We start from the raw sequence: 21,343 nt of genomic DNA on the forward strand, positions 1-21,343 counted from the left end.
ATCAGGACTCTTATGAGCCTTTAACAAAGAAATGTATTTTTAGCTGTCCTTTCCCTTACAAAGGAGCAAAGGTTTCATGTGGTGCTGTGGCTTAGTTGGTTAGAGCGCCTGTCTAGTAAACAGGAGATCCTGAGTTCATATCTCAGCAGTGCCTGTATTTGCCTACATTTCTATCTAATCATTTTATAATTTCTGTATTGCATCAGAAATAAGACTGTTGCAGCCATGACTCTGCTTCAACATAACTCTCTTGATTGCAGTGCGTTAAGTATTTCCAGAAAAAATGGCTTCATGTTTCTTAAGCAAGCTTTGAGATAAATGCTAATTTTGCTTTTATCATTTTCAGTCAGAGTTCTCCATTTGACTATATTATATTTGCCATTCCAACATCAGCTGTTTTTCTTGCTGTACGAAGCATTGAAGTAAAAGGCTAAGCCCCGAGGATGACTGCATTTGACCAATGTGGGAATCACACAATATTTAGATAGTTGACTGCATTAAATATTTGGCAATCTAATCCTTGCAGAACACCTCTTAACACTCAATTTACACTTAAATAAAATAAAAATGCAGGAAACTGTTTAACTCTTAAATGAATAACTTTTAATTATGTGAATTGTCTTCTCATACTAATTAAAGAGCTTCAATATAAATTGACTCTTAAGCATGTCTTTGCTTTGTAAACCTGTTTTCCACTTCCACTTACCATATGTTTCTTAACTACTGCCATCATGGTAAACCCTCCCAGATACATCTTCATGTCACAAATATCTGTTTAATCTCATGGCTTTTTCCGATATTGATATTTCAAGGTTTCAATACATATTTGCCAGGAATGAGTTGAATGAAAAGACTGAGAGTGAAATGTTTGAAATTGAGAAAGGAGAATATGAGGCTTATATGAGAAAGAAGAGATAATGACATTTTTAGTTTTACACTCTATTTTACCAGCTGTTTACAGAATTAATGAGACACTAGTCTTATCAGGACTCTTATGAGCCTTTAACAAAGCAATGTATTTTTAGATTTCCTTTCCCTTACAAAGGAGCAAAGGTTTCATGTGGTGCTGTGGCTTAGTTGGTTAAAGCGCCTGTCTAGTAAACAGGAGATCCTGAGTTTAAATCTCAGCAGTGCCTTTATTTGCCTACATTTCTATCTCATCATTTGATAATTACTGTATTGTATCAGAAATAAGACTGTTGCACCCATGACTCTGCTTCAACATAACGCTCTTGATTGCAGTGCGTTAAATATTTCCAGAAAAAATGGCTTCATGTTTCTTAAGCAAGCTTTGAGATAAATGCTAATTTTGCTTTTATCATTTTCAGTCAGAGTTCTCCATTTGACTATATTCTATTTGCCATTCCAATATCAGCTGTTTTTTTTGCTGTACGAAGCATTGAAGTAAAAGGCTAAGCCCCGAGGATGACTGCATTTGACCAATGTGGGAAGCACACAATATATAGATAGTTGACCGTATTAAATATTTGGCAATCTAATCCTTGCAGAACACCTCTTAACACTCAATTTAAACTTAAATAAAATAAAAATGCAGGAAACTGTTTAACTCTTAAATGAATAACTTTTAATTATGTGAATTGTCTTCTCATACTAATTAAAGAGCTTCAATATAAATTGACTCTTAAGCATGTCTTTGCTTTGTAAACCTGTTTTCCACTTCCACTTACCATATGTTTCTTAACCACTGCCATCATGGTCAACCCTCCCAGATACATCTTCATGTCACAAATATCTGTTCAATCTCATGGCTTTTTCCGATATTGATATATCAGGGTTTCAATACATATTTGCCAGGAATAAGTTGAATGAAAAGACTGAGAGTGAAATGTTTCAAATTGAGAAAGGAGAATATGAGGCTTATATGAGAAAGAAGAGATAATGACATTTTTAGTTTTACACTCTATTTTACCAGCTGTTTACAGAATTAATGAGACACTAGTCTTATCAGGACTCTTATGAGCCTTTAACAAAGAAATGTATTTTTAGATTTCCTTTCCCTTACAAAGCAGCAAAGGTTTCATGTGGTGCTGTGGCTTAGTTGGTTAAAGCACCTGTCTAGTAAACAGGAGATCCTGAGTTCAAATCTCAGCAGTGCCTTTATTTGCCTACATTTCTATCTCATCATTTGATAATTACTGTATTGCATCAGAAATAAGACTGTTGCACCCATGACTCTGCTTCAACATAACGCTCTTGATTGCAGTGCGTTAAGTATTTCCAGAAAAAATGGCTTCGTGTTTCTTAAGCAAGCTTTGAGATAAATGCTAATTTTGCTTTTATCATTTTCAGTCAGAGTTCTCCATTTGACTATATTCTATTTGCCATTCCAATATCAGCTGTTTTTTTTGCTGTACGAAGCATTGAAGTAAAAGGCTAAGCCCCGAGGATGACTGCATTTGACCAATGTGGGAAGCACACAATATATAGATAGTTGACCGTATTAAATATTTGGAAATCTAATCCTTGCAGAACACCTCTTAACACTCAATTTAAACTTAAATAAAATAAAAATGCAGGAAACTGTTTAACTCTTAATTGAATAACTTTTAATTATGTGAATTGTCTTCTCATACTAATTAAAGAGCTTCAATATAAATTGACTCTTAAGCATGTCTTTGCTTTGTAAACCTGTTTTCCACTTCCACTTACCATATGTTTCTTAACCACTGCCATCATGGTCAACCCTCCCAGATACATCTTCATGTCACAAATATCTGTTCAATCTCATGGCTTTTTCCGATATTGATATATCAGGGTTTCAATACATATTTGCCAGGAATGAGTTGAATGAAAAGACTGAGAGTGAAATGTTTCAAATTGAGAAAGGAGAATATGAGGCTTATATGAGAAAGAAGAGATAATGACATTTTTAGTTTTACACTCTATTTTACCAGCTGTTTACAGAATTAATGAGACACTAGTCTTATCAGGACTCTTATGAGCCTTTAACAAAGAAATGTATTTTTAGATTTCCTTTCCCTTACAAAGCAGCAAAGGCTTCATGTGGTGCTGTGGCTTAGTTGGTTAAAGCGCCTGTCTAGTAAACAGGAGATCCTGAGTTCAAATCTCAGCAGTGCCTTTATTTGCCTACATTTCTATCTCATCATTTAATAATTACTGTATTGTATCAGAAATAAGACTGTTGCACCCATGACTCTGCTTCAACATAACGCTCTTGATTGCAGTGCATTAAGTATTTCCAGAAAAAATGGCTTCATGTTTCTTAAGCAAGCTTTGAGATAAATGCTAATTTTGCTTTTACCATTTTCAGTCAGAGTTCTCCATTTGACTATATTCTATTTGCCATTCCGACATCAGCTGTTTTTCATGCTGTACGAAGCATTGAAGTAAAAGGCTAAGCCCCGAGGATGACTGCATTTGACCAATGTGGGAAGCACACAATATATAGATAGTTGACTGCATTAAATATTTGGCAATCTAATCCTTGCAGAACACCTCTTAACACTCAATTTACACTTAAATAAAATAAAAATGCAGGAAACTGTTTAACTCTTAAATGAATAACTTTTAATTATGTGAATTGTCTTCTCATACTAATTAAAGAGCTTCAATATAAATTGACTCTTAAGCATGTCTTTGCTTTGTAAACCTGTTTTCCACTTCCACTTACCATATGTTTCTTAACTACTGCCATCATGGTAAACCCTCCCAGATACATCTTCATGTCACAAATATCTGTTTAATCTCATGGCTTTTTCCGATATTGATATATCAAGGTTTCAATACATATTTGCCAGGAATGAGTTGAATGAAAAGACTGAGAGTGAAATGTTTCAAATTGAGAAAGGAGAATATGAGGCTTATATGAGAAAGAAGAGATAATGACATTTTTAGTTTTACACTCTATTTTACCAGCTGTTTACAGAATTAATGAGACACTAGTCTTATCAGGACTCTTATGAGCCTTTAACAAAGAAATGTATTTTTAGCTGTCCTTTTCCTTACAAAGCAGCAGAGGTTTCATGTGGTGCTGTGGCTTAGTTGGTTAAAGCGCCTGTCTAATAAACAGGAGATCCTGAGTTCAAATCTCAGCAGTGCCTTTATTTGCCTACATTTCTATCTCATCATTTGATAATTACTGTATTGCATCAGAAATAAGACTGTTGCACCCATGACTCTGCTTCAACAAAATGCTCTTGATTGCAGTGCATTAAGTATTTCCAGAAAAAATGGCTTCGTGTTTCTTAAGCAAGCTTTGAGATAAATGCTAATTTTGCTTTTATCATTTTCAGTCAGAGTTCTCCATTTGACTATATTCTATTTGCCATTCCAATATCAGCTGTTTTTCTTGCTGTACGAAGCATTGAAGTAAAAGGCTAAGCCCCGAGGATGACTGCATTTGACCAATGTGGGAAGCACACAATATATAGATAGTTGACTGCATTAAATATTTGGCAATCTAATCCTTGCAGAACACCTCTTAACACTCAATTTACACTTAAATAAAATAAAAATGCAGGAAACTGTTTAACTCTTAAATAAATAACTTTTAATTATGTGAATTGTCTTCTCATACTAATTAAAGAGCTTCAATATAAATTGACTCTTAAGCATGTCTTTGCTTTGTAAACCTGTTTTCCACTTCCACTTACCATATGTTTCTTAACTACTGCCATCATGGTAAACCCTCCCAGATACATCTTCATGTCACAAATATCTGTTTAATCTCATGGCTTTTTCCGATATTGATATATCAAGGTTTCAATACATATTTGCCAGGAATGAGTTGAATGAAAAGACTGAGAGTGAAATGTTTGAAATTGAGAAAGGAGAATATGAGGCTTATATGAGAAAGAAGAGATAATGACATTTTTAGTTTTACACTCTATTTTACCAGCTGTTTACAGAATTAATGAGACACTAGTCTTATCAGGACTCTTATGAGCCTTTAACAAAGAAATGTATTTTTAGCTGTCCTTTCACTTACAAAGCAGAAAAGGTTTCATGTGGTGCTGTGGCTTAGTTGGTTAAAGCGCCTGTCTAGTAAACAGGAGACCCTGAGTTCAAATCTCAGCAGTGCCTTTATTTGCCTACATTTCTATCTCATCATTTGATAATTACTGTATTGCATCAGAAATAAGACTGTTGCACCCATGACTCTGCTTCAACATAACGCTCTTGATTGCAGTGCATTAAGTATTTCCAGAAAAAATGGCTTCATGTTTCTTAAGCAAGCTTTGAGATAAATGCTAATTTTGCTTTTACCATTTTCAGTCAGAGTTCTCCATTTGACTATATTCTATTTGCCATTCCGACATCAGCTGTTTTTCATGCTGTACGAAGCATTGAAGTAAAAGGCTAAGCCCCGAGGATGACTGCATTTGACCAATGTGGGAAGCACACAATATATAGATAGTTGACTGCATTAAATATTTGGCAATCTAATCCTTGCAGAACACCTCTTAACACTCAATTTACACTTAAATAAAATAAAAATGCAGGAAACTGTTTAACTCTTAAATGAATAACTTTTAATTATGTGAATTGTCTTCTCATACTAATTAAAGAGCTTCAATATAAATTGACTCTTAAGCATGTCTTTGCTTTGTAAACCTGTTTTCCACTTCCACTTACCATATGTTTCTTAACTACTGCCATCATGGTAAACCCTCCCAGATACATCTTCATGTCACAAATATCTGTTTAATCTCATGGCTTTTTCCGATATTGATATATCAAGGTTTCAATACATATTTGCCAGGAATGAGTTGAATGAAAAGACTGAGAGTGAAATGTTTCAAATTGAGAAAGGAGAATATGAGGCTTATATGAGAAAGAAGAGATAATGACATTTTTAGTTTTACACTCTATTTTACCAGCTGTTTACAGAATTAATGAGACACTAGTCTTATCAGGACTCTTATGAGCCTTTAACAAAGAAATGTATTTTTAGCTGTCCTTTCCCTTACAAAGGAGCAAAGGTTTCATGTGGTGCTGTGGCTTAGTTGGTTAGAGCGCCTGTCTAGTAAACAGGAGATCCTGAGTTCATATCTCAGCAGTGCCTGTATTTGCCTACATTTCTATCTAATCATTTTATAATTTCTGTATTGCATCAGAAATAAGACTGTTGCAGCCATGACTCTGCTTCAACATAACTCTCTTGATTGCAGTGCGTTAAGTATTTCCAGAAAAAATGGCTTCATGTTTCTTAAGCAAGCTTTGAGATAAATGCTAATTTTGCTTTTATCATTTTCAGTCAGAGTTCTCCATTTGACTATATTATATTTGCCATTCCAACATCAGCTGTTTTTCTTGCTGTACGAAGCATTGAAGTAAAAGGCTAAGCCCCGAGGATGACTGCATTTGACCAATGTGGGAATCACACAATATTTAGATAGTTGACTGCATTAAATATTTGGCAATCTAATCCTTGCAGAACACCTCTTAACACTCAATTTACACTTAAATAAAATAAAAATGCAGGAAACTGTTTAACTCTTAAATGAATAACTTTTAATTATGTGAATTGTCTTCTCATACTAATTAAAGAGCTTCAATATAAATTGACTCTTAAGCATGTCTTTGCTTTGTAAACCTGTTTTCCACTTCCACTTACCATATGTTTCTTAACTACTGCCATCATGGTAAACCCTCCCAGATACATCTTCATGTCACAAATATCTGTTTAATCTCATGGCTTTTTCCGATATTGATATTTCAAGGTTTCAATACATATTTGCCAGGAATGAGTTGAATGAAAAGACTGAGAGTGAAATGTTTGAAATTGAGAAAGGAGAATATGAGGCTTATATGAGAAAGAAGAGATAATGACATTTTTAGTTTTACACTCTATTTTACCAGCTGTTTACAGAATTAATGAGACACTAGTCTTATCAGGACTCTTATGAGCCTTTAACAAAGCAATGTATTTTTAGATTTCCTTTCCCTTACAAAGGAGCAAAGGTTTCATGTGGTGCTGTGGCTTAGTTGGTTAAAGCGCCTGTCTAGTAAACAGGAGATCCTGAGTTTAAATCTCAGCAGTGCCTTTATTTGCCTACATTTCTATCTCATCATTTGATAATTACTGTATTGTATCAGAAATAAGACTGTTGCACCCATGACTCTGCTTCAACATAACGCTCTTGATTGCAGTGCGTTAAATATTTCCAGAAAAAATGGCTTCATGTTTCTTAAGCAAGCTTTGAGATAAATGCTAATTTTGCTTTTATCATTTTCAGTCAGAGTTCTCCATTTGACTATATTCTATTTGCCATTCCAATATCAGCTGTTTTTTTTGCTGTACGAAGCATTGAAGTAAAAGGCTAAGCCCCGAGGATGACTGCATTTGACCAATGTGGGAAGCACACAATATATAGATAGTTGACCGTATTAAATATTTGGCAATCTAATCCTTGCAGAACACCTCTTAACACTCAATTTAAACTTAAATAAAATAAAAATGCAGGAAACTGTTTAACTCTTAAATGAATAACTTTTAATTATGTGAATTGTCTTCTCATACTAATTAAAGAGCTTCAATATAAATTGACTCTTAAGCATGTCTTTGCTTTGTAAACCTGTTTTCCACTTCCACTTACCATATGTTTCTTAACCACTGCCATCATGGTCAACCCTCCCAGATACATCTTCATGTCACAAATATCTGTTCAATCTCATGGCTTTTTCCGATATTGATATATCAGGGTTTCAATACATATTTGCCAGGAATAAGTTGAATGAAAAGACTGAGAGTGAAATGTTTCAAATTGAGAAAGGAGAATATGAGGCTTATATGAGAAAGAAGAGATAATGACATTTTTAGTTTTACACTCTATTTTACCAGCTGTTTACAGAATTAATGAGACACTAGTCTTATCAGGACTCTTATGAGCCTTTAACAAAGAAATGTATTTTTAGATTTCCTTTCCCTTACAAAGCAGCAAAGGTTTCATGTGGTGCTGTGGCTTAGTTGGTTAAAGCGCCTGTCTAGTAAACAGGAGATCCTGAGTTCAAATCTCAGCAGTGCCTTTATTTGCCTACATTTCTATCTCATCATTTGATAATTACTGTATTGCATCAGAAATAAGACTGTTGCACCCATGACTCTGCTTCAACATAACGCTCTTGATTGCAGTGCGTTAAGTATTTCCAGAAAAAATGGCTTCGTGTTTCTTAAGCAAGCTTTGAGATAAATGCTAATTTTGCTTTTATCATTTTCAGTCAGAGTTCTCCATTTGACTATATTCTATTTGCCATTCCAATATCAGCTGTTTTTTTTGCTGTACGAAGCATTGAAGTAAAAGGCTAAGCCCCGAGGATGACTGCATTTGACCAATGTGGGAAGCACACAATATATAGATAGTTGACCGTATTAAATATTTGGAAATCTAATCCTTGCAGAACACCTCTTAACACTCAATTTAAACTTAAATAAAATAAAAATGCAGGAAACTGTTTAACTCTTAAATGAATAACTTTTAATTATGTGAATTGTCTTCTCATACTAATTAAAGAGCTTCAATATAAATTGACTCTTAAGCATGTCTTTGCTTTGTAAACCTGTTTTCCACTTCCACTTACCATATGTTTCTTAACCACTGCCATCATGGTCAACCCTCCCAGATACATCTTCATGTCACAAATATCTGTTCAATCTCATGGCTTTTTCCGATATTGATATATCAGGGTTTCAATACATATTTGCCAGGAATGAGTTGAATGAAAAGACTGAGAGTGAAATGTTTCAAATTGAGAAAGGAGAATATGAGGCTTATATGAGAAAGAAGAGATAATGACATTTTTAGTTTTACACTCTATTTTACCAGCTGTTTACAGAATTAATGAGACACTAGTCTTATCAGGACTCTTATGAGCCTTTAACAAAGAAATGTATTTTTAGATTTCCTTTCCCTTACAAAGCAGCAAAGGCTTCATGTGGTGCTGTGGCTTAGTTGGTTAAAGCGCCTGTCTAGTAAACAGGAGATCCTGAGTTCAAATCTCAGCAGTGCCTTTATTTGCCTACATTTCTATCTCATCATTTAATAATTACTGTATTGTATCAGAAATAAGACTGTTGCACCCATGACTCTGCTTCAACATAACGCTCTTGATTGCAGTGCATTAAGTATTTCCAGAAAAAATGGCTTCATGTTTCTTAAGCAAGCTTTGAGATAAATGCTAATTTTGCTTTTACCATTTTCAGTCAGAGTTCTCCATTTGACTATATTCTATTTGCCATTCCGACATCAGCTGTTTTTCATGCTGTACGAAGCATTGAAGTAAAAGGCTAAGCCCCGAGGATGACTGCATTTGACCAATGTGGGAAGCACACAATATATAGATAGTTGACTGCATTAAATATTTGGCAATCTAATCCTTGCAGAACACCTCTTAACACTCAATTTACACTTAAATAAAATAAAAATGCAGGAAACTGTTTAACTCTTAAATGAATAACTTTTAATTATGTGAATTGTCTTCTCATACTAATTAAAGAGCTTCAATATAAATTGACTCTTAAGCATGTCTTTGCTTTGTAAACCTGTTTTCCACTTCCACTTACCATATGTTTCTTAACTACTGCCATCATGGTAAACCCTCCCAGATACATCTTCATGTCACAAATATCTGTTTAATCTCATGGCTTTTTCCGATATTGATATATCAAGGTTTCAATACATATTTGCCAGGAATGAGTTGAATGAAAAGACTGAGAGTGAAATGTTTCAAATTGAGAAAGGAGAATATGAGGCTTATATGAGAAAGAAGAGATAATGACATTTTTAGTTTTACACTCTATTTTACCAGCTGTTTACAGAATTAATGAGACACTAGTCTTATCAGGACTCTTATGAGCCTTTAACAAAGAAATGTATTTTTAGCTGTCCTTTTCCTTACAAAGCAGCAGAAGTTTCATGTGGTGCTGTGGCTTAGTTGGTTAAAGCGCCTGTCTAATAAACAGGAGATCCTGAGTTCAAATCTCAGCAGTGCCTTTATTTGCCTACATTTCTATCTCATCATTTGATAATTACTGTATTGCATCAGAAATAAGACTGTTGCACCCATGACTCTGCTTCAACAAAATGCTCTTGATTGCAGTGCATTAAGTATTTCCAGAAAAAATGGCTTCGTGTTTCTTAAGCAAGCTTTGAGATAAATGCTAATTTTGCTTTTATCATTTTCAGTCAGAGTTCTCCATTTGACTATATTCTATTTGCCATTCCAATATCAGCTGTTTTTCTTGCTGTACGAAGCATTGAAGTAAAAGGCTAAGCCCCGAGGATGACTGCATTTGACCAATGTGGGAAGCACACAATATATAGATAGTTGACTGCATTAAATATTTGGCAATCTAATCCTTGCAGAACACCTCTTAACACTCAATTTACACTTAAATAAAATAAAAATGCAGGAAACTGTTTAACTCTTAAATAAATAACTTTTAATTATGTGAATTGTCTTCTCATACTAATTAAAGAGCTTCAATATAAATTGACTCTTAAGCATGTCTTTGCTTTGTAAACCTGTTTTCCACTTCCACTTACCATATGTTTCTTAACTACTGCCATCATGGTAAACCCTCCCAGATACATCTTCATGTCACAAATATCTGTTTAATCTCATGGCTTTTTCCGATATTGATATATCAAGGTTTCAATACATATTTGCCAGGAATGAGTTGAATGAAAAGACTGAGAGTGAAATGTTTGAAATTGAGAAAGGAGAATATGAGGCTTATATGAGAAAGAAGAGATAATGACATTTTTAGTTTTACACTCTATTTTACCAGCTGTTTACAGAATTAATGAGACACTAGTCTTATCAGGACTCTTATGAGCCTTTAACAAAGAAATGTATTTTTAGCTGTCCTTTCACTTACAAAGCAGAAAAGGTTTCATGTGGTGCTGTGGCTTAGTTGGTTAAAGCGCCTGTCTAGTAAACAGGAGACCCTGAGTTCAAATCTCAGCAGTGCCTTTATTTGCCTACATTTCTATCTCATCATTTGATAATTACTGTATTGCATCAGAAATAAGACTGTTGCACCCATGACTCTGCTTCAACATAACGCTCTTGATTGCAGTGCATTAAGTATTTCCAGAAAAAATGGCTTCATGTTTCTTAAGCAAGCTTTGAGATAAATGCTAATTTTGCTTTTACCATTTTCAGTCAGAGTTCTCCATTTGACTATATTCTATTTGCCATTCCGACATCAGCTGTTTTTCATGCTGTACGAAGCATTGAAGTAAAAGGCTAAGCCCCGAGGATGACTGCATTTGACCAATGTGGGAAGCACACAATATATAGATAGTTGACTGCATTAAATATTTGGCAATCTAATCCTTGCAGAACACCTCTTAACACTCAATTTACACTTAAATAAAATAAAAATGCAGGAAACTGTTTAACTCTTAAATGAATAACTTTTAATTATGTGAATTGTCTTCTCATACTAATTAAAGAGCTTCAATATAAATTGACTCTTAAGCATGTCTTTGCTTTGTAAACCTGTTTTCCACTTCCACTTACCATATGTTTCTTAACTACTGCCATCATGGTAAACCCTCCCAGATACATCTTCATGTCACAAATATCTGTTTAATCTCATGGCTTTTTCCGATATTGATATATCAAGGTTTCAATACATATTTGCCAGGAATGAGTTGAATGAAAAGACTGAGAGTGAAATGTTTCAAATTGAGAAAGGAGAATATGAGGCTTATATGAGAAAGAAGAGATAATGACATTTTTAGTTTTACACTCTATTTTACCAGCTGTTTACAGAATTAATGAGACACTAGTCTTATCAGGACTCTTATGAGCCTATAACAAAGAAATGTATTTTTAGCTGTCCTTTCACTTTCGAAGCAGCAAAGGTTTCATGTGGTGCTGTGGCTTAGTTGGTTAAAGCGCCTGTCTCGTAAACAGGAGATCCTGAGTTCAAATCTCAGCAGTGCCTTTATTTGCCTACATTTCTATCTCATCATTTGATAATTACTGTATTGCATCAGAAATAAGACTGTTGCACCCATGACTCTGCTTCAACAAAATGCTCTTGATTGCAGTGCATTAAGTATTTCCAGAAAAAATGGCTTCGTGTTTCTTAAGCAAGCTTTGAGATAAATGCTAATTTTGCTTTTATCATTTTCAGTCAGAGTTCTCCATTTGACTATATTCTATTTGCCATTCCAATATCAGCTGTTTTTCTTGCTGTACGAAGCATTGAAGTAAAAGGCTAAGCCCCGAGGATGACTGCATTTGACCAATGTGGGAAGCACACAATATATAGATAGTTGACTGCATTAAATATTTGGCAATCTAATCCTTGCAGAACACCTCTTAACACTCAATTTACACTTAAATAAAATAAAAATGCAGGAAACTGTTTAACTCTTAAATAAATAACTTTTAATTATGTGAATTGTCTTCTCATACTAATTAAAGAGCTTCAATATAAATTGACTCTTAAGCATGTCTTTGCTTTGTAAACCTGTTTTCCACTTCCACTTACCATATGTTTCTTAACTACTGCCATCATGGTAAACCCTCCCAGATACATCTTCATGTCACAAATATCTGTTTAATCTCATGGCTTTTTCCGATATTGATATATCAAGGTTTCAATACATATTTGCCAGGAATGAGTTGAATGAAAAGACTGAGAGTGAAATGTTTGAAATTGAGAAAGGAGAATATGAGGCTTATATGAGAAAGAAGAGATAATGACATTTTTAGTTTTACACTCTATTTTACCAGCTGTTTACAGAATTAATGAGACACTAGTCTTATCAGGACTCTTATGAGCCTTTAACAAAGAAATGTATTTTTAGCTGTCCTTTCACTTACAAAGCAGAAAAGGTTTCATGTGGTGCTGTGGCTTAGTTGGTTAAAGCGCCTGTCTAGTAAACAGGAGACCCTGAGTTCAAATCTCAGCAGTGCCTTTATTTGCCTACATTTCTATCTCATCATTTGATAATTACTGTATTGCATCAGAAATAAGACTGTTGCACCCATGACTCTGCTTCAACATAACGCTCTTGATTGCAGTGCATTAAGTATTTCCAGAAAAAATGGCTTCATGTTTCTTAAGCAAGCTTTGAGATAAATGCTAATTTTGCTTTTACCATTTTCAGTCAGAGTTCTCCATTTGACTATATTCTATTTGCCATTCCAATATCAGCTGTTTTTCTTGCTGTACGAAGCATTGAAGTAAAAGGCTAAGCCCCGAGGATGACTGCATTTGACCAATGTGGGAAGCACACAATATATAGATAGTTGACTGCATTAAATATTTGGCAATCTAATCCTTGCAGAACACCTCTTAAAACTCAATTTAAACTTAAATAAAATAAAAATGCAGGAAACTGTTTAACTCTTAAATGAATAACTTTTAATTATGTGAATTGTCTTCTCATACTTATTAAAGAGCTTCAATATAAATTGACTCTTAAGCATGTCTTTGCTTTGTAAACCTGTTTTCCACTTCCACTTACCATATGTTTCTTAACTACTGCCATCATGGTAAACCCTCCCAGATACATCTTCATGTCACAAATATCTGTTTAATCTCATGGCTTTTTCCGATATTGATATATCAAGGTTTCAATACATATTTGCCAGGAATGAGTTGAATGAAAAGACTGAGAGTGAAATGTTTGAAATTGAGAAAGGAGAATATGAGGCTTATATGAGAAAGAAGAGATAATGACATTTTTAGTTTTACACTCTATTTTACCAGCTGTTTACAGAATTAATGAGACACTAGTCTTATCAGGACTCTTATGAGCCTTTAACAAAGAAATGTATTTTTAGCTGTCCTTTCACTTACAAAGCAGAAAAGGTTTCATGTGGTGCTGTGGCTTAGTTGGTTAAAGCGCCTGTCTAGTAAACAGGAGACCCTGAGTTCAAATCTCAGCAGTGCCTTTATTTGCCTACATTTCTATCTCATCATTTGATAATTACTGTATTGCATCAGAAATAAGACTGTTGCACCCATGACTCTGCTTCAACATAACGCTCTTGATTGCAGTGCATTAAGTATTTCCAGAAAAAATGGCTTCATGTTTCTTAAGCAAGCTTTGAGATAAATGCTAATTTTGCTTTTACCATTTTCAGTCAGAGTTCTCCATTTGACTATATTCTATTTGCCATTCCGACATCAGCTGTTTTTCATGCTGTACGAAGCATTGAAGTAAAAGGCTAAGCCCCGAGGATGACTGCATTTGACCAATGTGGGAAGCACACAATATATAGATAGTTGACTGCATTAAATATTTGGCAATCTAATCCTTGCAGAACACCTCTTAACACTCAATTTACACTTAAATAAAATAAAAATGCAGGAAACTGTTTAACTCTTAAATGAATAACTTTTAATTATGTGAATTGTCTTCTCATACTAATTAAAGAGCTTCAATATAAATTGAGTCTTAAGCATGTCTTTGCTTTGTAAACCTGTTTTCCACTTCCACTTACCATATGTTTCTTAACTACTGCCATCATGGTAAACCCTCCCAGATACATCTTCATGTCACAAATATCTGTTTAATCTCATGGCTTTTTCCGATATTGATATATCAAGGTTTCAATACATATTTGCCAGGAATGAGTTGAATGAAAAGACTGAGAGTGAAATGTTTCAAATTGAGAAAGGAGAATATGAGGCTTATATGAGAAAGAAGAGATAATGACATTTTTAGTTTTACACTCTATTTTACCAGCTGTTTACAGAATTAATGAGACACTAGTCTTATCAGGACTCTTATGAGCCTATAACAAAGAAATGTATTTTTAGCTGTCCTTTCACTTACGAAGCAGCAAAGGTTTCATGTGGTGCTGTGGCTTAGTTGGTTAAAGCGCCTGTCTAGTAAACAGGAGATCCTGAGTTCAAATCTCAGCAGTGCCTTTATTTGCCTACATTTCTATCTCCTCATTTGATAATTACTGTATTGCATCAGAAATAAGACTGTTGCACCCATGACTCTGCTTCAACAAAATGCTCTTGATTGCAGTGCATTAAGTATTTCCAGAAAAAATGGCTTCGTGTTTCTTAAGCAAGCTTTGAGATAAATGCTAATTTTGCTTTTATCATTTTCAGTCAGAGTTCTCCATTTGACTATATTATATTTGCCATTCCAACATCAGCTGTTTTTCTTGCTGTACGAAGCATTGAAGTAAAAGGCTAAGCCCCGAGGATGACTGCATTTGACCAATGTGGGAATCACACAATATATAGATAGTTGACCGCATTAAATATTTGGCAATCTAATCCTTGCAGAACACCTCTTAAAACTCAATTTAAACTTAAATAAAATAAAAATGCAGGAAACTGTTTAACTCTTAAATGAATAACTTTTAATTATGTGAATTGTCTTCTCATACTTATTAAAGAGCTTCAATATAAATTGACTCTTAAGCATGTCTTTGCTTTGTAAACCTGTTTTCCACTTCCACTTACCATATGTTTCTTAACTACTGCCATCATGGTCAACCCTCCCAGATACATCTTCATGTCACAAATATCTGTTCAATCTCATGGCTTTTTCCGATATTGATATATCAGGGTTTCAATACATATTTGCCAGGAATGAGTTGAATGAAAAGACTGAGAGTGAAATGTTTCAAATTGAGAAAGGAGAACATGAGACTTATATGAGAAAGAAGAGATAATGACATTTTCAGTTTTACACTCTATTTTACCAGCTGTTTACAGAATTAATGAGACACTAGTCTTCCGATATTGATATATCAAGGTTTCAATACATATTTGCCAGGAATGAGTTGAATGAAAAGACTGAGAGTGAAATGTTTCAAATTGAGAAAGGAGAATATGAGGCTTATATGAGAAAGAAGAGATAATGACATTTTTAGTTTTACACTCTATTTTACCAGCTTTTTACAGAATTAATGAGACAATAGTCTTATCAGGACTCTTATGAGCCTTTAACAAAGAAATGTATTTTTAGATTTCCTTTCCCTTACAAAGCAGCAAAGGTTTCATGTGGTGCTGTGGCTTAGTTGGTTAAAGCGCCTGTCTAGTAAACAGGAGATCCTGAGTTTAAATCTCAGCAGTGCCTTTATTTGCCTACATTTCTATCTCATCATTTCATAATTACTGTATTGCATCAGAAATAAGACTGTTGCACCCATGACTCTGCTTCAACATAACGCTCTTGATTGCAGTGCGTTAAGTATTTCCAGAAAAAATAACTTCATGTTTCTTAAGCAAGCTTTGAGAAAAATGCTAATTTTGCTTTTATCATTTTCAGTCAGAGATCTCCATTTGACTATATTCTATTTGACATTGCAACATCAGATGTTTTTCTTGCTGTACGAAGCATTGAAGTAAACGGCTAAGCCCCGAGGATGACTGCATTTGACCAATGTGGGAATCACACAATATATAGTTAGTTGACCGTATTAAATATTTGGCAATCTAATCCTTGCAGAACACCTCTTAACACTCAATTTACACTTAAATAAAATAAAAATGCAGGAAACTGTTTAACTCTTAAATGAATAACTTTTAATTATGTGAATTGTCTTCTCATACTTATTAAAGAGCTTCAATATAAATTGACTCTTAAGCATGTCTTTGCTTTGTAAACCTGTTTTCCACTTCCACTTACCATATGTTTCTTAACTACTGCCATCATGGTAAACCCTCCCAGATACATCTTCATGTCACAAATATCTGTTTAATCTCATGGCTTTTTCCGATATTGATATATCAAGGTTTCAATACATATTTGCCAGGAATGAGTTGAATGAAAAGACTGAGAGTGAAATGTTTGAAATTGAGAAAGGAGAATATGAGGCTTATATGAGAAAGAAGAGATAATGACATTTTTAGTTTTACACTCTATTTTACCAGCTGTTTACAGAATTAATGAGACACTAGTCTTATCAGGACTCTTATGAGCCTTTAACAAAGAAATGTATTTTTAGCTGTCCTTTCACTTACAAAGCAGCAAAGGTTTCATGTGGTGCTGTGGCTTAGTTGGTTAAAGCGCCTGTCTAGTAAACAGGAGATCCTGAGTTCAAATCTCAGCAGTCCCTTTATTTGCCTACATTTCTATCTCATCATTTGATAATTACTGTATTGCATCAGAAATAAGACTGTTGCACCCATGACTCTGCTTCAACAAAATGCTCTTGATTGCAGTGCATTAAGTATTTCCAGAAAAAATGGCTTCGTGTTTCTTAAGCAAGCTTTGAGATAAATGCTAATTTTGCTTTTATCATTTTCAGTCAGAGTTCTCCATTTGACTATATTCTATTTGCCATTCCGACATCAGCTGTTTTTCATGCTGTACGAAGCATTGAAGTAAAAGGCTAAGCCCCGAGGATGACTGCATTTGACCAATGTGGGAAGCACACAATATATAGATAGTTGACTGCATTAAATATTTGGCAATCTAATCCTTGCAGAACACCTCTTAACACTCAATTTACACTTAAATAAAATAAAAATGCAGGAAACTGTTTAACTCTTAAATGAATAACTTTTAATTATGTGAATTGTCTTCTCATACTAATTAAAGAGCTTCAATATAAATTGACTCTTAAGCATGTCTTTGCTTTGTAAACCTGTTTTCCACTTCCACTTACCATATGTTTCTTAACTACTGCCATCATGGTAAACCCTCCCAGATACATCTTCATGTCACAAATATCTGTTTAATCTCATGGCTTTTTCCGATATTGATATATCAAGGTTTCAATACATATTTGCCAGGAATGAGTTGAATGAAAAGACTGAGAGTGAAATGTTTCAAATTGAGAAAGGAGAATATGAGGCTTATATGAGAAAGAAGAGATAATGACATTTTTAGTTTTACACTCTATTTTACCAGCTGTTTACAGAATTAATGAGACACTAGTCTTATCAGGACTCTTATGAGCCTATAACAAAGAAATGTATTTTTAGCTGTCCTTTCACTTACGAAGCAGCAAAGGTTTCATGTGGTGCTGTGGCTTAGTTGGTTAAAGCGCCTGTCTAGTAAACAGGAGATCCTGAGTTCAAATCTCAGCAGTGCCTTTATTTGCCTACATTTCTATCTCCTCATTTGATAATTACTGTATTGCATCAGAAATAAGACTGTTGCACCCATGACTCTGCTTCAACAAAATGCTCTTGATTGCAGTGCATTAAGTATTTCCAGAAAAAATGGCTTCGTGTTTCTTAAGCAAGCTTTGAGATAAATGCTAATTTTGCTTTTATCATTTTCAGTCAGAGTTCTCCATTTGACTATATTATATTTGCCATTCCAACATCAGCTGTTTTTCTTGCTGTACGAAGCATTGAAGTAAAAGGCTAAGCCCCGAGGATGACTGCATTTGACCAATGTGGGAATCACACAATATATAGATAGTTGACCGCATTAAATATTTGGCAATCTAATCCTTGCAGAACACCTCTTAAAACTCACTTTAAACTTAAATAAAATAAAAATGCAGGAAACTGTTTAACTCTTAAATGAATAACTTTTAATTATGTGAATTGTCTTCTCATACTTATTAAAGAGCTTCAATATAAATTGACTCTTAAGCATGTCTTTGCTTTGTAAACCTGTTTTCCACTTCCACTTACCATATGTTTCTTAACTACTGCCATCATGGTCAACCCTCCCAGATACATCTTCATGTCACAAATATCTGTTCAATCTCATGCCTTTTTCCGATATTGATATATCAGGGTTTCAATACATATTTGCCAGGAATGAGTTGAATGAAAAGACTGAGAGTGAAATGTTTCAAATTGAGAAAGGAGAACATGAGCCTTATATGAGAAAGAAGAGATAATGACATTTTCAGTTTTACACTCTATTTTACCAGCTGTTTACAGAATTAATGAGACACTAGTCTTCCGATATTGATATATCAAGGTTTCAATACATATTTGCCAGGAATGAGTTGAATGAAAAGACTGAGAGTGAAATGTTTCAAATTGAGAAAGGAGAATATGAGGCTTATATGAGAAAGAAGAGATAATGACATTTTTAGTTTTACACTCTATTTTACCAGCTGTTTACAGAATTAATGAGACACTAGTCTTATCAGGACTCTTATGAGCCTTTAACAAAGAAATGTATTTTTAGCTGTCCTTTCCCTTACAAAGCAGCAAAGGTTTCATGTGGTGCTGTGGCTTAGTTGGTTAAAGCGCCTGTCTAGTAAACAGAAGATCCTGAGTTCAAATCTCAGCAGTGCCTTTATTTGCCTACATTTCTAGCTCATCATTTGATAATTACTGTATTGCATCAGAAATAAGACTGTTGCACCCATGACTCTGCTTCAACATAACTCTCTTGATTGCAGTGCGTTAAGTATTTCCAGAAAAAATGGCTTCGTGTTTCTTAAGCAAGCTTTGAGATAAATGCTAATTTTGCTTTTATCATTTTCAGTCAGAGTTCTCCATTTGACTATATTATATTTGCCATTCCAACATCAGCTGTTTTTCTTGCTGTACGAAGCATTGAAGTAAAAGGCTAAGCCCCGAGGATGACTGCATTTGACCAATGTGGGAATCACACAATATATAGATAGTTGACCGCATTAAATATTTGGCAATCTAATCCTTGCAGAACACCTCTTAAAACTCAATTTACACTTAAATAAAATAAAAATGCAGGAAACTGTTTAACTCTTAAATGAATAACTTTTAATTATGTGAATTGTCTTCTCATACTTATTAAAGAGCTTCAATATAAATTGACTCTTAAGCATGTCTTTGCTTTGTAAACCTGTTTTCCACTTCCACTTACCATATGTTTCTTAACTACTGCCATCATGGTAAACCCTCCCAGATACATCTTCATGTCACAAATATCTGTTTAATCTCATGGCTTTTTCCGATATTGATATATCAAGGTTTCAATACATATTTGCCAGGAATGAGGTGAATGAAAAGACTGAGAGTGAAATGTTTCAAATTGAGAAAGGAGAATATGAGGCTTATATGAGAAAGAAGAGATAATGACATTTTTCGTTTTACACTCTATTTTACCAGCTGTTTACAGAATTAATGAGACACTAGTCTTATCAGGACTCTTATGAGCCTTTAACAAAGAAATGTATTTTTAGCTGTCCTTTCACTTACAAAGCAGCAAAGGTTTCATGTGGTGCTGTGGCTTAGTTGGTTAAAGCGCCTGTCTAGTAAACAGGAGATCCTGAGTTCAAATCTCAGCAGTGCCTTTATTTGCCTACATTTCTATCTCATCATTTGATAATTACTGTATTGCATCAGAAATAAGACTGTTGCACCCATGACTCTGCTTCAACATAACGCTCTTGATTGCAGTGCATTAAGTATTTCCAGAAAAAATGGCTTCGTGTTTCTTAAGCAAGCTTTGAGATAAATGCTAATTTTGCTTTTATCATTTTCAGTCAGAGTTCTCCATTTGACTATATTCTATTTGCCATTCCAATATCAGCTGTTTTTTTTGCTGTACGAAGCATTGAAGTAAAAGGCTAAGCCCCGAGGATGACTGCATTTGAACAATGTGGGAAGCACACAATATATAGATAGTTGACCGCATTAAATATTTGGCAATCTAATCCTTGCAGAACACCTCTTAAAACTCAATTTAAACTTAAATAAAATAAAAATGCAGGAAACTGTTTAACTCTTAAATGAATAACTTTTAATTATGTGAATTGTCTTCTCATACTTATTAAAGAGCTTCAATATAAATTGACTCTTAAGCATGTCTTTGCTTTGTAAACCTGTTTTCTACTTCCACTTACCATATGTTTCTTAACTACTGCCATCATGGTCAACCCTCCCAGATACATCTTCATGTCACAAATATCTGTTCAATCTCATGGCTTTTTCCGATATTGATATATCAAGGTTTCAATACATATTTGCCAGGAATGAGTTGAATGAAAAGACTGAGAGTGAAATGTTTCAAATTGAGAAAGGAGAATATGAGGCTTATATGAGAAAGAAGAGATAATGACATTTTTCGTTTTACACTCTATTTTACCAGCTGTTTACAGAATTAATGAGACACTAGTCTTATCAGGACTCTTATGAGCCTTTAACAAAGAAATGTATTTTTAGCTGTCCTTTCACTTACAAAGCAGTAAAGGTTTCATGTGGTGCTGTGGCTTAGTTGGTTAATGCGCCTGTCTAGTAAACAGGAGATCCTGAGTTCAAATCTCAGCAGTGCCTTTATTTGCCTACATTTCTATCTCATCATTTGATAATTACTGTATTGCATCAGAAATAAGACTGTTGCACCCATGACTCTGCTTCAACAAAATGCTCTTGATTGCAGTGCGTTAAGTATTTCCAGAAAAATGGCTTCATGTTTCTTAAGCAAGCTTTAAGATAAATGCTAATTTTGCTTTTATCATTTTC

General features: G+C 34.3%; 22 non-coding genes across 22 annotated transcripts; all 22 read left to right on the top strand.

Moving 5' to 3' along the window:
• Positions 1-80: 80 nt before the first annotated feature.
• On the top strand, positions 81-154 carry TRNAT-AGU (transfer RNA threonine (anticodon AGU)). The gene has a single exon. It is a non-coding gene; the product is annotated as a tRNA-Thr (tRNA).
• Positions 155-1,062: 908 nt separating this feature from the next.
• Positions 1,063-1,136, top strand: TRNAT-AGU (transfer RNA threonine (anticodon AGU)). The gene has a single exon. It is a non-coding gene; the product is annotated as a tRNA-Thr (tRNA).
• A 908-nt stretch (positions 1,137-2,044) lies between these two features.
• Positions 2,045-2,118, top strand: TRNAT-AGU (transfer RNA threonine (anticodon AGU)). Its single transcript has one exon. It is a non-coding gene; the product is annotated as a tRNA-Thr (tRNA).
• Positions 2,119-3,026: 908 nt separating this feature from the next.
• Positions 3,027-3,100, top strand: TRNAT-AGU (transfer RNA threonine (anticodon AGU)). The gene has a single exon. It is a non-coding gene; the product is annotated as a tRNA-Thr (tRNA).
• Positions 3,101-4,008: 908 nt separating this feature from the next.
• On the top strand, positions 4,009-4,082 carry TRNAI-AAU (transfer RNA isoleucine (anticodon AAU)). Its single transcript has one exon. It is a non-coding gene; the product is annotated as a tRNA-Ile (tRNA).
• A 908-nt stretch (positions 4,083-4,990) lies between these two features.
• TRNAT-AGU (transfer RNA threonine (anticodon AGU)) lies at positions 4,991-5,064 on the top strand. The gene has a single exon. It is a non-coding gene; the product is annotated as a tRNA-Thr (tRNA).
• A 908-nt stretch (positions 5,065-5,972) lies between these two features.
• Positions 5,973-6,046, top strand: TRNAT-AGU (transfer RNA threonine (anticodon AGU)). The gene has a single exon. It is a non-coding gene; the product is annotated as a tRNA-Thr (tRNA).
• A 908-nt stretch (positions 6,047-6,954) lies between these two features.
• On the top strand, positions 6,955-7,028 carry TRNAT-AGU (transfer RNA threonine (anticodon AGU)). The gene has a single exon. It is a non-coding gene; the product is annotated as a tRNA-Thr (tRNA).
• Positions 7,029-7,936: 908 nt separating this feature from the next.
• TRNAT-AGU (transfer RNA threonine (anticodon AGU)) lies at positions 7,937-8,010 on the top strand. The gene has a single exon. It is a non-coding gene; the product is annotated as a tRNA-Thr (tRNA).
• Positions 8,011-8,918: 908 nt separating this feature from the next.
• Positions 8,919-8,992, top strand: TRNAT-AGU (transfer RNA threonine (anticodon AGU)). The gene has a single exon. It is a non-coding gene; the product is annotated as a tRNA-Thr (tRNA).
• A 908-nt stretch (positions 8,993-9,900) lies between these two features.
• TRNAI-AAU (transfer RNA isoleucine (anticodon AAU)) lies at positions 9,901-9,974 on the top strand. The gene has a single exon. It is a non-coding gene; the product is annotated as a tRNA-Ile (tRNA).
• Positions 9,975-10,882: 908 nt separating this feature from the next.
• On the top strand, positions 10,883-10,956 carry TRNAT-AGU (transfer RNA threonine (anticodon AGU)). The gene has a single exon. It is a non-coding gene; the product is annotated as a tRNA-Thr (tRNA).
• Positions 10,957-11,864: 908 nt separating this feature from the next.
• On the top strand, positions 11,865-11,938 carry TRNAT-CGU (transfer RNA threonine (anticodon CGU)). The gene has a single exon. It is a non-coding gene; the product is annotated as a tRNA-Thr (tRNA).
• Positions 11,939-12,846: 908 nt separating this feature from the next.
• On the top strand, positions 12,847-12,920 carry TRNAT-AGU (transfer RNA threonine (anticodon AGU)). Its single transcript has one exon. It is a non-coding gene; the product is annotated as a tRNA-Thr (tRNA).
• A 908-nt stretch (positions 12,921-13,828) lies between these two features.
• TRNAT-AGU (transfer RNA threonine (anticodon AGU)) lies at positions 13,829-13,902 on the top strand. The gene has a single exon. It is a non-coding gene; the product is annotated as a tRNA-Thr (tRNA).
• Positions 13,903-14,810: 908 nt separating this feature from the next.
• On the top strand, positions 14,811-14,884 carry TRNAT-AGU (transfer RNA threonine (anticodon AGU)). The gene has a single exon. It is a non-coding gene; the product is annotated as a tRNA-Thr (tRNA).
• A 1,097-nt stretch (positions 14,885-15,981) lies between these two features.
• On the top strand, positions 15,982-16,055 carry TRNAT-AGU (transfer RNA threonine (anticodon AGU)). Its single transcript has one exon. It is a non-coding gene; the product is annotated as a tRNA-Thr (tRNA).
• Positions 16,056-16,963: 908 nt separating this feature from the next.
• TRNAT-AGU (transfer RNA threonine (anticodon AGU)) lies at positions 16,964-17,037 on the top strand. The gene has a single exon. It is a non-coding gene; the product is annotated as a tRNA-Thr (tRNA).
• A 908-nt stretch (positions 17,038-17,945) lies between these two features.
• Positions 17,946-18,019, top strand: TRNAT-AGU (transfer RNA threonine (anticodon AGU)). The gene has a single exon. It is a non-coding gene; the product is annotated as a tRNA-Thr (tRNA).
• Positions 18,020-19,116: 1,097 nt separating this feature from the next.
• TRNAT-AGU (transfer RNA threonine (anticodon AGU)) lies at positions 19,117-19,190 on the top strand. The gene has a single exon. It is a non-coding gene; the product is annotated as a tRNA-Thr (tRNA).
• Positions 19,191-20,098: 908 nt separating this feature from the next.
• TRNAT-AGU (transfer RNA threonine (anticodon AGU)) lies at positions 20,099-20,172 on the top strand. The gene has a single exon. It is a non-coding gene; the product is annotated as a tRNA-Thr (tRNA).
• A 908-nt stretch (positions 20,173-21,080) lies between these two features.
• Positions 21,081-21,154, top strand: TRNAT-AGU (transfer RNA threonine (anticodon AGU)). Its single transcript has one exon. It is a non-coding gene; the product is annotated as a tRNA-Thr (tRNA).
• Positions 21,155-21,343: the final 189 nt, after the last annotated feature.

This window comes from Mixophyes fleayi, chromosome 10 (assembly GCF_038048845.1).
Source record: "Mixophyes fleayi isolate aMixFle1 chromosome 10, aMixFle1.hap1, whole genome shotgun sequence".
NCBI lineage: Eukaryota > Metazoa > Chordata > Amphibia > Anura > Limnodynastidae > Mixophyes > Mixophyes fleayi.